Genomic DNA, 13168 nt, shown 5'->3' with positions numbered 1-13168 from the left:
TGAAACTGGAGACTGCCATCCTCTGACATACCTAAACATCTGTTTGCTACATTGAACTTTTTACCTTTTTCTCCAAGAATAAATTTTCTCTGAAACTTTTTCCTGTGGTGTTTTAGTAAAACACAGGTGTGGCGGATAGCAGGTTTCCTTTCTGCACTGGTGACAGCTTTCAGGCTCTGCAGGGTATGTTTCTTTGCGGTCTGGTCTCCATGCATCTTCTCCAAATACAGCAGATTGACTTGCACAGGGCTTTGATGACTAAAGCATTCCAGAGTGATGACTTCTTGGGTTCTGCTTAACTTTGCTGTGGTTGCTGCTATCCCAGGGGCTGGCAAAGGGTAAGAGACATTAGAAATGGCTTCTCTTAAACTATTTGCAATTCTTCTTGCAAAAGGTTCAGGCCAGCACAGTTAGCTGTGAGGGACATACTGCTGGAAAGGAATGTTTGAGTTAGCTCACTGTTAATGTTACAATTAGGAAAATTCAAGCAGCTTCTCTGTGTGTAATCCCTTTGGTGGTTCTTTTCTGCCGGACTAACTTTATTCTTAATGCCCAAGCACAAGAGTAAATTGTTGCACTTGACAGGACAACATTCACAGAGTCTAACTTTATAGTAACATAACTACCTGTGGGCATCTCCCTGAATAGTTGACCGAATCCCCTCTGTTTGGGGTCCCTTTGCCCTTGGGGACTCTAAAGGCTGTATGGAAGCTGAGGCCCTTAACTGAGACATCTCGATTCCGAAATCTGAAAGTTTCAGAGTTTATGGATCATTCCTGATGTCGAATGGCACCAAGCCATCAAAGGTTGCTATAATGATCTTTCTATTTTTTAGTGAAACGGGTAAATTTTGCATGATCTTTTGTATCCTTTTTGGTCAGGTGGCTGAGGAATAGCTGGGACAGCTGAAAATGTTAACCACATCATTAAGAGCCCTGACAGCTTTCTTCTTCCATTGACTCCTTACCTTGCAGGAAGATGTTCAGGCTTCTTACGCTGCCGGATACTTCTGAGGCATTTTCCACATGACACTTGTAGTGTCTGGAGTCTGAGGGAATGGAGAGAAGGATGGACCACTTTTAATTACAATGCACAGTTAAGTCAGTACTACCCTCTTTTAGTAACTAATTTGAAATTTCAACATTTTGCTGACAGCAAAGGTGCAAGAATTTGAGCTGAGGGCGTATGGATTAAAGACTTGGTTCAGCATACGGTAGAGGAGAGAAAATTAACATACAAAGATATTTATTCCTAATATTACATGTTAGTCTCTTACACAATCCTTAGTTTTACTCAGAACTTGCAAGTATACGAACAACTCACCTTTTCTGCTGAGACTGTTGTGTGCAAACAAGCTGAATATTAATAATATGAGCATGATCTGGAAGCCCTTTTTATCTTTACTGCTTCTTTTGAGTAATGCTGTAAAGGTGTTTCAGCAGACTCTGAGCTGATTAGTAGAGATCCCCAAATAGCTCTGTAATCACATATTCCTGTTCAAAACTCCAGCACCTTTAACCTGGACAACATATGGAGGGTTTAAAATTAGAGCCTTAATTCACTGTAGTTTGTACTAATTTCTAGTTTTGATCCAATTAGGAGAAATGTGGAATTTGGTAAAAAACCAACCTGGAAAAAAATATTACCTGTTGGTTAAATTTCCTTTCAATAGGTATATCACAAGTTAACTCTGGTCCTGAACACGATTCCCGGAGTTAAGCACTGAAACAGATGAAGCAGGTAAATGCAATGTCTCGTGGGAGAGGGTTCTGGGGCGCGCTGTGGTCCTGCTGCAGGTCGCTGGTTGCCATGGAGATGAGCTCCTTCTAGAATGTGGCCCCACATAGCTGTTCTGTTGCTGAGGCAAACAGAACCCTTTCCTAAAGCCTTCTCCCCAAAGAGAGTCACAGGGATGCCTGAGCCTCCCCCGAACGTACTGAACACCCGTGGGCAAGGGTGACCCTTGGTACACCGGGCGGCTGGGTGAAGTAAACCCAGCATCGCCTGCCTTCACGGGTCCGCTGTAAGGATGAGCCTTCCCGCTGCAGGGGGCAGCTCCCAGTCCAGGGCAAGGACAGTGCTGCAACGGGTCACGGGTGCTGGCGGGGGTTTCTGCTGGAGCTCCGGCATGGGGAGAAGTGATGCCAAGCAGGCTGGTCCCAGGCCATTTCGGGCTTTGTAGATCATTAATAAAGCTTAAAACTGCTTAGGGAATGAAGGTTGCCTGTGCTTATCTGCCAGCCCTGGTGGAAATTGCTCCCAGGAGCCAGGAGAGAGCCCAGGCTGAGCCCCGTGTGCCACTGGGTGAAATGCAATAGCTCTCGGGGGCGGCTTTGCCCAGCAAACTCGGAGGCAATACGTAGGGGCCGCGTACAGAAATAAGTGAGAAAATTATCAGGCTACTGTCTGCAGGTTTAATCAAAAAGTCCCGGTGAGATTTCTTTAGGCTGTTGGGTAGATCGTTTTTCGAGAATTGGCGTTTTCTGTATCAGACACGAGGTGGCGATGGAAATCACTTTTTCCTCCAAAGCCAGAGGCTTGTCAATGCTGAGTAACAGGTTTACGTCAAAATAACCGCTGTCATTTCAAATGACTGTTAGTCTAGAGACAAAACGTTTCCATAAGCATTGATAATGTTTAAGTTAAGAAGATGTTTAAGTTTAAAAGGAGCAAGTTTAAGTAAAAGTTTAAAAAAGGAGCAAGTGTAGTGGCAAGGGCTTGCACATAAATATTTATTTTGCATGCTTATTTAGTTTAGATATTCATGGTCGGTAAGAATGGATTTTGGTATAAATATTTAATATTTACAATCTATCAGGTGGTACAAAAACCAGATTCTTTTTGCACTCCTGCAGGTTTTTTATTTTAGTGTATTCAGCTGCTTTAGTTCAGTGGTTTTTTTTTAATTTAGTATTGAAAAGCCAATAGTAAAATTGGAAAAAAACCCCAAACATCACTATGGTAAAGGTGTGAAAAGATAAGACAGTTCAAGGATCTCAAATAGCAGGGCTAGTGTGAGGATACATTTGATCTGCTCCATACCTAGGAGGGCTTCCTGATAATTTGGCCCTCATATTAATGATTGTGTTAACTGTTTTTTCTGAAGTGCTCTGTTTGTGATTGACATCCAGTTACCATAACTGCAACTTGACACCAACCATAAAGAATGGATATATAATAAGGATACTATTCAGCATTTTCCAATGTAAAATTCTTGAAAAGTATAAAATGCCACAGAATCCCCCCAGCTAGTGTAGTACAAAGTGTATGTAGTGGTAAATTAACACATTCAAATGCTTACCTAGTTGAATGAACCTTTTACTTTGGAATTAGTATATTAATGGAAAATAAAAATGGTGGCTCACTTTTCTCTGCTTGTGAAATGCAGTGCATAGATCTCTGAGATACACCTATTAGCAACCTTTACAGAGGAGGATTTCATAACCTTGCCAATAAGTGTGTTTTCACTCAGCTGATGAAAAACATCTTATCCAAATAAGATGCTTCACTTCTGTATCCTTTTTTTAAGCTATATTTCCGTACTTGCTAATTTTTATGCAACTTTCTCAAGATAGAAAGCATTAGGAATCCCAAATTCCTCAGCCTCAGCAAAAATTAAAAAATATTGGAAAGAGAATTAGATTATAAATAATGTCAAGCAACTAAATGTTTATTTTTAATGTCATTAGTAAGTATCGTTACTAAATGTTCACCATCCCATCTACAGTGCTGTTTTGCTTTCTGATTAGTTCTGCAGCTTCTCGTCCTGGGCTGGGAATGCCAAGAGGAGCCTAACTTTGTGGTTTTACAAGACGGTTTAGGGCGCTTCCTGAAGCTGTAAGAAAACTTATGACCAATAACAGCACATCTCATGGACTGATTTAGCGATGGCAGCTAACCTGCTAACTGGAGAGAATGAGGTATTTTGTTAGTGATTATCCTTAAAAACAGGCAGATATTGTCAGTGTTGTGAGGATAAACATTTAATTTCTGATGTTTAAAATCTTCTGTGGCATTTTTGAAATAGCTAAAACATAATTTTGCTTTAAAAAGCAATCTGACCTTTCTCTTTTTCACTTGTCTGCCAGGACGTGAGTTGTGCCAGAATGGATGGCGTCACTAACCCCCCTAACCTAGGATGATCTTTTTTGTGTTTGTACTGGTGATGTTATCAGAGCCTGGGGAAGAGAGGTGGAACCCTAACTTGGCATCATAAAAGGTAATAATATTTTCCCTGTATTTTGCTGGAAATTATTTACTTGCATTACTAAAGGCTACACTTGCTTTTTTGAGAAAATGGTGGGGGTGCGTGGGTGGGGGTTGCACGTGTAAAGAGTACATGCACTCCTAAGTCGCGTAATAAGAGTAAATAATATACGGCGTCCAGTTTCTGAACATAATAGAAAAAGCACATGCATTTAACCATCCCCCTCCCCCCAAAGCAGGAATGTGGTTACAATTCAAAATCTGATAAAAATATTGGAAAGTGTGTCTGAACTTTGTGAAAGAGTATGTTCGTACTAAAACACAGGTTATTGCTGCTCCCAGTTTGAAGGTTGAACACATTTTTAACTATTTCTGCTTCAATCTAGAACTGAGGGAAATTTTGAACTCATTTCTGCTCCTATGTAAGTCACAGCAAAATTCACCAGGTGTCCTAAATGCAGGATTTGATTCGGCATGGGCAATAATAATTGCTGGGTATTCCTTACCCTGCAGTATGTTCCAAATCAGTTATGGTAATGTCTCCGAAATTGTATTTCCTTGTTAAAAGTGTTCCACCAACACTTGTTCACAGTGAGGCGAGATTTTCTTGCTGCCTTCAGTGGGTAAGAGTAGATGTGAAAGGTATACAGCCCAAAGCCTTCATGTGTAAAATTCACATAATGGAATATTCTGGGATCTATTCTATGCTGTAGCTGTCCTGTATGATGTGCACCAGGATCCAGCTGTGAAAAAGCCCAACCATTAATGTTATAATGATAAATGAAGTGCTGCTTTAAGGCCATCAAAACTGAGGGTGGCCCAAGGCTATTATTACTGGGTAATTTTAAAAGCACCTTCCAAATCCGTGCTTTTGTTTTTAAGGTTAATGCATTTCATTTGCTCTTTTTCATGTGCTCTTTCCTCTCTTTGCCCTTGAACGGGAGAGTTGCTACAGGATTTAATTATATGTAGCAATCACTCCTCCAGCACTATTTGAATAGTATTTATTAACTGAACGGATGAAATGGGCAGGGCAGACAAGCAGTTAGGCATGTTTTAGCACAGCCAGGGTACTCGGAGCACTAGACAGGATGAACTAAGCACCTGTCGTAATCTCTGATTTTGAAAGTTCTGTGTATAGTTATTATCAGTGATTTAGGACACAGTCCCTCAGCATGCCAAGTACTCCCCCTCACTTTCGCATGAGTTGGGCTTTAGTACTGTATATGATTAAGCTAATGTTGAGCTAGCCTTCGCTTTTAGATCCTTTGTAAAAGTATTTACATGGAGGAAGATTCCTTATGTGAAAGACACATCTACAGAGATATAAATAAGTGTCCATGCCCAGAACAATTTTCCAGATTTAGTCCAGATGGAGGTGAGAACATGGTCTGTTCCTCCTCATAATAATATTAACCACAAAGCCCCAAATAAGATTTTCTAGATGTGTAATACTTGCCTGCAGGAGGCACTTACTCCAACATGTGCTTTCCAGTCAGTGTACTGTGTCCTGGTAGAGCACAGTCTTACATCCCCTGTAACCGTAGGCTTGGTCTTAAAACACATTTTAAAAAGGAATTGCTTGGAGTTTTGAACTGAGGTCTGTGACTGAGGAAATTCACTGTTCTGTTACCGCTCGTGCTGCTGCAGTGAAGTTTCTGTGAGCCTGAGCTACCCCAGAGCCAGGAGGAGCTCTCAGGTGTATCCTCTCAAACCTGGCATCACCCTTTATTTGCAGTGCAGGAATAAAGCCCAGCATGCGTATAAATTGTACAAGAAAACCCGGTTTCCCCATGCAGGAGAGAAGGGTACAGTGACATGTGGGTGTGGGTTCCGTGCCTAAGCACTGCAGGAAGGTGCTCAGGGGACACCAAAACTGCCTGTGCGGGATGCTTAATGCTGCTGTACCCTGGCACTGCTGCCACTCCAGCAGGAAGAGGATCTGTGTGCACAGAGCTAGATCCAGCAGCATTAGGAGTTAAACCTGCATTGCTTAGTCGATTTAAATTTCAGCAGCAATCTTTAAACAAAACTGTAAAAGTAAAATAAGGCAGAAAGGGCAGTTATTTAAATTGCCCATCTGCAGAACGAGTGGCTAAAGGTCAGAGAACGCGCAAGAAACGCTCTGGCAGGGCCGGGCCTGTTGCCGTCCCGGCACGTGTTCCTGCCCGGTGCCCCTGCCGGTGCCCGGGAGGGACCGTGCTGTCGCACGTGGGGCACTGAGCGCTGGGCCGAGGGTCTCGCTGGGTGTGGGGGGTCCTGCAGCCGGTGCCGGGCTCCGCAGCGGGTGGGAGGTTTCGCCTGCCAGGGCGCTGGTGCCTGCTGTCCGCGCAAGGCCTCACCGTCTGTGCCGGGCCCCACGGGAGGCCGGGCCCCACGGGAGGGGGTGCAATGGACGGGGCCCGGCGCCGCGGCCTGGCGGGGTTATGGGGGCGCGGAGCCGCGCCAACCGAGGCGGGGTGTGTGTGTGGGTGTGAGCCCCGCCGCAGCGCCTCCCCCGCGCCGGGAGCCAGTAGGCGCGCCCCGCCGGCCGCTCAGGCCATAGGCGTCTCCTCATAGCCCACGCCCCCCGCGCGCCGCCTGATTGGTCACGCCCCCCGCTGCGTCCCTTCCGATAGCCAATAGGAGCGGCGCGGGGCGGGTCCCTGCGAGGGGCGGGGTTAGAGGTGGCTGACCTGAGGTAACCTCCCCCATCACACCACCGCGGCGGCGGGGCGGGCACGGGGGGCGGGCCGGGGGTGGGCCCTCGCCGTGAATGGGGGGGCGGCGCTGTACCCCCGCCAGCTCCCCTGCCCAGCGTCAGGCCGGGGGCTCGCCGCGCCTCCGTAGCGCCCGGCACCCTGAGGTGAGCGCCCCGCCGCCGCGGGAAGGGCCGGAGGGGCCTGTGTGGGCCGGGGGCCGCAGGGCTGGGCGGGGCCGGGGAGCGCGGGCCGCGCCGTGCCGGCCGGCGGGAGGCGGCGGAGCTGTGCCATGTTGTGTCGCGCCATGCCGTGCCGTGCCGCCGGCTTTGTCGGGGTGCGGGGCTCGGCTCGGGCTGCCCTGGGCTAGGGGAGGGGGTTTCCAGCGGCGGGGCTGCGGCGCGGGCAGCCGCCCGGAAGAGCCGCCCGGTTTCCTCCCGTGGCGGGAGGGAGGGGTCCCGCCGGAGCCCCGCCGTGCCGCTCCCCGCGGCGGCTGGTCCCCCTGCGTGGTTGGGCTGGGAGCCGTGTGGCCTCCCTGCTCTCCTCCCGCGGCGGGCCCGGCGGCGGCTGCTCCAGCGCGGAGAACAACAAGTTGGTGGTGCCTTTGCCTCGTGCCAGCCACTTAATTCACAAAAAATAAAATCGAGTGTGTCGGAGCCGCCATATCGGCGTGAGGCGCCCGCTCCCCCGGCGTGAGCATCCCGCTTCTGTATTGTCATCCTTCCCCACCTCTGGTGCGGTTTCGAGATCTTACGGGAAGAGTTCGGGGCCTGGTTTTGCCGAGGGGCTGAACGGAGCCCTGGGAATGCCTTCTGGAAGGTGCTGCGGGGTGCTGACAAAAGATAAAAGTTGTAAAAGCAGATTTGCAGAACAAACCCAATGATTATTGTCGCCTCTCCTTTCGTGGTGTCACTTAAATCGTCTTGAGAAAGTTTAAAAACAAAATATACTGCGTTAAAAAAAATATAAACCAAAGTAAAACTGCAGGCAGTTCCAATTTAGCAGGCTGTAAATGTTCTGCAAGCCATTTAAGCGATGCCAAATTCTCTCAAAGACAGTAGAGTTTAGACACAGTCCTGTGTGTTTAGAAATATAGGCTCTTTTATTTGTCTATATGTTCTCTTTGGAAGTGACATAGAATACTTGTATATTTGGCTTTATTTATATAATGTTGGTACAGTAAATCTGAAAACTTAACTAGAACTTCTAACCTGTGGACATTGAGTTTGATGAGGTACTTTCAATGCATTAGAGGCAAAAGATCCTTGCAGGGTACTTGATACCTGCTGAGAACAGTTGAGGATGGGAAGTGAAGCAATGCACAATGATTAGCTGGGAGGCATGGCTCAGGTGGAGCAGAGTTTGAATCATAGCCCATGCGGTTGTGTAGACATACAGGCTGGCAAAGTTTTGAGGCTGAGCCAGTCTTAAAAGGCAGCAGCACCTGGCCTGGTGGAGCACAGGCAGGGAGCTCTGCAGGTAAATGGCTTGATGCTTGATGGCCTGTCGTGGTGCAAAAATCGCCTCTTTGCCCTCTCCTGATCTGGAAACTTACTTCTAGTCCTAGTTCAGGTGAGCACGTTGCTGATCTTTTGTGTTCAGTAAAAGCAATTAAGTAGTCAACTTTTTACACAGATACCATCTATTTTTACTTTGGTTTTACCTTTTTTGTTCCTTTGTTTTCTGCTACCTGTGTTCATTCAGTTGGGGTGGTGAAAGTACAAGTCCATTTAATTGTTTTAAAGTTCTTTGTGTTGATTAGCAATGCCACAGATCCCAGGGCTCTAAACAAGGAACCTTTAAATAAAACTAGTTTTGTTAATTTCCTTTTTATATGACTTACCGATATGTAGAGTCTTTGAAAGAACCTATACCTCTTTTTCACTGAAATAATAATGTTCTCTTCACTAATGTAGTTGTCTTCAGAATGGGGTGGTTTGAAAAAAACAGAAACTTAATTTCCAGCTGACATTATGCAAGTTTTATGCTGAGGTGTATTTTATGATAATAAAAATGATCTTAAAAGTGAAACTGTAATAAAAACTTTGAAAGTGTAGTATTATTTACATGTGCATTTCACTGTCAAGCCAAAAATTTTACTAATGATAATAGCAGAACTGTGGAGAGGTGAATTGGGCTTTGTTTCACCTCAGGCAAAACCAGGTATGTTATGTTTTGCATTTGGATTGCAGAGTTTTCATTGCTTGTAGTGTGAACACAATTTGGGTCTTAAATACCTTGATATCTGCAGAGCTGGGGAGTTAGTAAAGTGCTGTGTGTCTTCAGACCTTGAATGTGAGCTGGTTTCTTCAGGGGGAGAGGGAGGACATCGTGGCACAGGTTCTGTGAAGATTCAACTGTGATTATGTGTATTTATGTAACTGAGCAGGCTTAGAGCGCACGATGTGTTTGTTACCTGTTAAATCTTTGCAGGATCTAATTCTCAATCTGTATCTTTCTGTAAATTACAGGGGTTTTTTTCAGTCTCTGTAGAAGTTAGCCTATTTGACAGGCTATTGACACCTGTGAAAGTAAGTGTGTAGGGGTTGTATATAGTTGAGGATCCAGACAGTTTTCATTTTTAGGGTCTAGTTCAACATTATTAAAACAAACAGAACATTCACAATGGTTAGCGGTACATGAACATTGTCTTGTGGTCAGTTGAATTCAAGATGCTCATTAGAAACTACGGCAGTTACATTTCACACAGCAAATACAATATGCAGAGGTTTGGTGAGACTTGTGTATTCTTTTTGCAGCATTGAAATCAAAAGGCTTCTGTGAGGACATCTCTGAGAAAGTCTGCATTTTATTTAGCCCAGACAATGCTGAAATTAATTTAAATACTAATAACAAACTTCAGCATGCTGAGGGCAAGCTGACCTTAAACGTCTAATTCAATGAGAGTTACCAGCTGATTGCAAAACACTAGCAGAACTCATGACTTTGGGACTGGACTACAAGGGGTCGGAAGTGCACTGGTAAATGGACTTAAATGGGGCTTCATGGATAACTAACTGCTTTTGAACTGAGTTGTACAAACAAGATGTTTGAGTCAAGTTGTTTGAGCATGGCACTGGGGATCAGGAGCCTTGGCATTGGTTTGATGCTTTCTCATGGAGTATTTGAGTGAAACACTTAACTGCTTGTTCCTCTGTTTCCTTCTCTGCTCAGGGGGGGAAAAAAAGCCTTGAAACTTGTGTATTAATGTGTAGGTTCTTGAAATCAGAAAGTTTTCCTTCATTAAGAGAGGGTTGAAGTTAGTTTGGCTGTATCCCAGATTCTTCAGCGCTGATAATTGTGCCAACAGTAAATCTGTCTGGATGATATTCTCTAGGAGTCATCTGATGCCAGGATAAATACACATGTATATATTGTTGTCAATCAAATTTTGTTTGCACATAAAAACTTAAATTTTGTGCTTCTAAGCTGTTAAGTCCTGCCCAAGCACTTCAGGTAAAGAAATCTTTCTGTATGGTTTAAGTTCTGCATGTCACAGATAGGTCTGCAGACTATAGTCATGCTTCCCCTTCTCCATCTCCACCCTCAAAAAAGGCAGATCGATCTACCCTTTTAATGCCTGTGTCAGACAGATGTTCGTGGATTTTCAGCCATAAAATGGTTAATAATGCCTCTGTAAAGTGAACTGCCTGTGGCCTCAGTGAAACTGGAGTTTGTGGGAGTAGTGATGTCAACACAGGGTTTGATCTAAATAATTCAGTCAAGTACATTCATGGTAAAAGTGCATAAGCCAGTTGGATCAGTTTTTAATTCTCATTTACTGATGGAAAAAAAAGAGCATGGTGTTTATAAATTCCTTGTTGGTGCTCTAATTAAAACTACAATCGTGTCCTATTTGTGTTATAACATGGTCCAGTTTTGCTTGTGTGCCGGATGAAAGCTATCATGTTCATATTAAACCGTTTATGCTGCATCCCTGTACTTGGCATAACATGGCTATAATTAGCAGGACTGATGAGGTTTTCCCACTGGTTTAGGATGTCTGTGGTGTGACGGTTAAGGGTATCAAAACAGTCCCTTCTGCATAGTGAAGTATGTCCTGGGAGAATGGGGCCCCGAGATAAATGTCCCCCTGTCTCTTCCTTGTCTGTATGGCTGTATCACAGTTTGTTTTACAGGTAAACTACTGGGGTTTTTCATGTAAAAATATAATATGTCAGCTCTGTCTTTTAGTCAGCAATTTTTCACAGAATTTCTAATTATCATTGGGATTTACTCCTGACCATCAAATTCAGCTGAAATTGGCCAGCAGATTCAGAAGTTGACAGAGAACAAGAGTTTGACATAAGTAGGTAGCACTGGCACAAAGTACAGCACAAAGTTTCTTTTAGAACCAAAACTAAAATATATGTGGGATGATCACGTGCGTGCTAACACATTGCTCAGAAGTTGCCAGAACAGTGGATTGGCAGGAGGTGCCACGGCTTGACTTGGACATTGCAGGTTCAGTTCCTGGTTTACTCCATGACTTGGAGCAAGAAATCTAATCTGTTTTGTACCTGTGATTTTTTTCATGACAGTTTTGTGTTCAAAGATCCCTATAGTTGGGAAAACACACACAGAGGAGGAGGAGGAGTAGTAATAATAATAATAATAATATTTACTTGTTAATTCTTTTCCAGTTCATTTTGGAAGTGGATTACTGCTCAGATTGCAAGAATAACAAGAGGTTAGTGCATTCCTAATTTTATAATGATGTGATTTCCAGCTCTGTGTAGTTATCATCTAAGTGCATCAAAGTTGGGCAGAGCAGGGTGTATCAAATGCTTATTCCCCATCCCACCTGTCTTTGTGCTGTGAGGTGTTCCTTTTTCTCCATCTGTCATGCCCTTTCTCCATTGTACTTATTATTTATTTTTAATTTTGAAGAAAGTGCATTCATTCCTTGTTGGAACAACACTGGATTTTTGATACTCAGCAGTTCTCTCCATATTAAGAGGTTATCCTCTCTCTATGTAATAATTGTTTAAAATAGAAAATGGAGACCTGAACTTTTGTATTTTCCTCTGATGACAATAAATCATGCCACTAAGTTTCAATATATTACCACAAAGTAGATACTATCCCCTAATCGACATGGATGATCAGAGACCAAGAGGTTAAAGTCAGGGTGAAGTTTTAGAAGATGGCTGAGCCAGTCTGACAGTTCCCTGCTGCCAAAGAGGGGAGGCTTTGCTTCTGACCCCATCATTCCTTACCAGTATCTTCCTATCCACTCCCTTTGCTGCTCCAATTCCACTTGCTAATCTTGCAGGAAATTACCTTATTTTGTTGGTTGTAGTTCTGCTGGTTTTGTTGAAGGTCTGGAAGCCACCAGAGCTGATGGAGAGCAGGCAGGGGAGGAGAGGGGAAGAGGTGGATATGGATGGAGTAAGACCTTTCACTTTGATAAGGGTGGGTTATTATTTTTGTTAAAGTCATCCTGGTGGTGACTTATCCTCAGACTTGAATGAGCTTTGAACACTGAAGTCTTCCTAAAGTTTAATCTTTTCAGGTTAAGGATAAAGCAGGTGGCGCACAAGTATGTGGAAGAAGTTTAAAAGTAATTACTGCTTATGTTATACCTATTATATGTACAGAGAACTCTTAGGGAATATTTTTTTTATAAAATATTCAGTTAATCATGTAGTTGTTCAGAATCTGTGGATGTTTCTTTAAGTGAAAACTTCAAAGTTACTCACTTTGCCTCAGTTGGAACTTCTCATGCCGCTAAGCCCAGAGATAGTAATTCTGGCTTGAGATGTGCTTGAGCTCTTGGCATGGGAAGCTGAGATCATGTTTTGAGCATGCAAACTTTATGTTCAGCCCATTTTTTTTTCCTCTTCCCCAAGTGTCTGCTGTTGACTGCAGTTGGAGGTGGGCTCCTGTTCTGAACAGATCTTAGGTCTTGCCTAGGCCCACCTGGCTGGCAGGCTGCTGGCCGGTATGCTGTGTCTGCCCTCTGGTGTTTGATAGGTCAGCTCAGATTCCTAGAGGAATTCTAAGAAATGAGACGTTTTCTGAAAAAATGTGAGAGATGATGTGTCTTGCACCTGGCAAGGGCTGGGAAAAGGGCATTTGTGCCAAATCAAATCCATCATTTGAATAGCAGTAAATAATGCTTCGTGCAGTACCTAACACAATGAGTCCCAGCATTCAGATACTGTTGAAATACAAATTTTTAATCCCAGAATTACGGAACGGCTGAGGTTGGAAAGGCTCTGGAGATCATCTAGTCCAACCCCCTGCTTAAGCAGGGTCAGCTAGAGCAGATTGCACAGGAC

At 44.2% G+C, this 13168-nt stretch overlaps 1 protein-coding gene across 9 annotated transcripts in view; it reads left to right on the top strand.

Moving 5' to 3' along the window:
• Positions 1 to 13168, top strand: part of ACACA (acetyl-CoA carboxylase alpha) — a 148108-nt gene that overhangs the window by 5593 nt on the left and 129347 nt on the right. Inside the window, exons 1-6 of one of the 9 annotated variants that reach the window (XM_055720391.1) lie at positions 25 to 338; positions 975 to 1095; positions 1673 to 1740; positions 3750 to 3920; positions 4089 to 4219; positions 11528 to 11574. The gene's annotated coding sequence lies outside the window, so the exon portion shown is untranslated. Of the gene's footprint in view, positions 1 to 24; positions 339 to 974; positions 1101 to 1672; positions 1741 to 3749; positions 3921 to 4088; positions 4220 to 6949; positions 7052 to 8351; positions 8457 to 11527; positions 11575 to 13168 lie in introns of those variants that run through there. The other 8 variants (XM_055720359.1, XM_055720332.1, XM_055720339.1 and 5 more) reach the window with 8 other exon arrangements.

The sequence above is a fragment of the Falco cherrug genome, chromosome 1, assembly GCF_023634085.1.
Source record: "Falco cherrug isolate bFalChe1 chromosome 1, bFalChe1.pri, whole genome shotgun sequence".
NCBI classification, from domain to species: domain Eukaryota; kingdom Metazoa; phylum Chordata; class Aves; order Falconiformes; family Falconidae; genus Falco; species Falco cherrug.
Note: the sequence above shows the minus strand (reverse complement) of the source record. Positions and strands in the feature narration are given on the sequence as shown.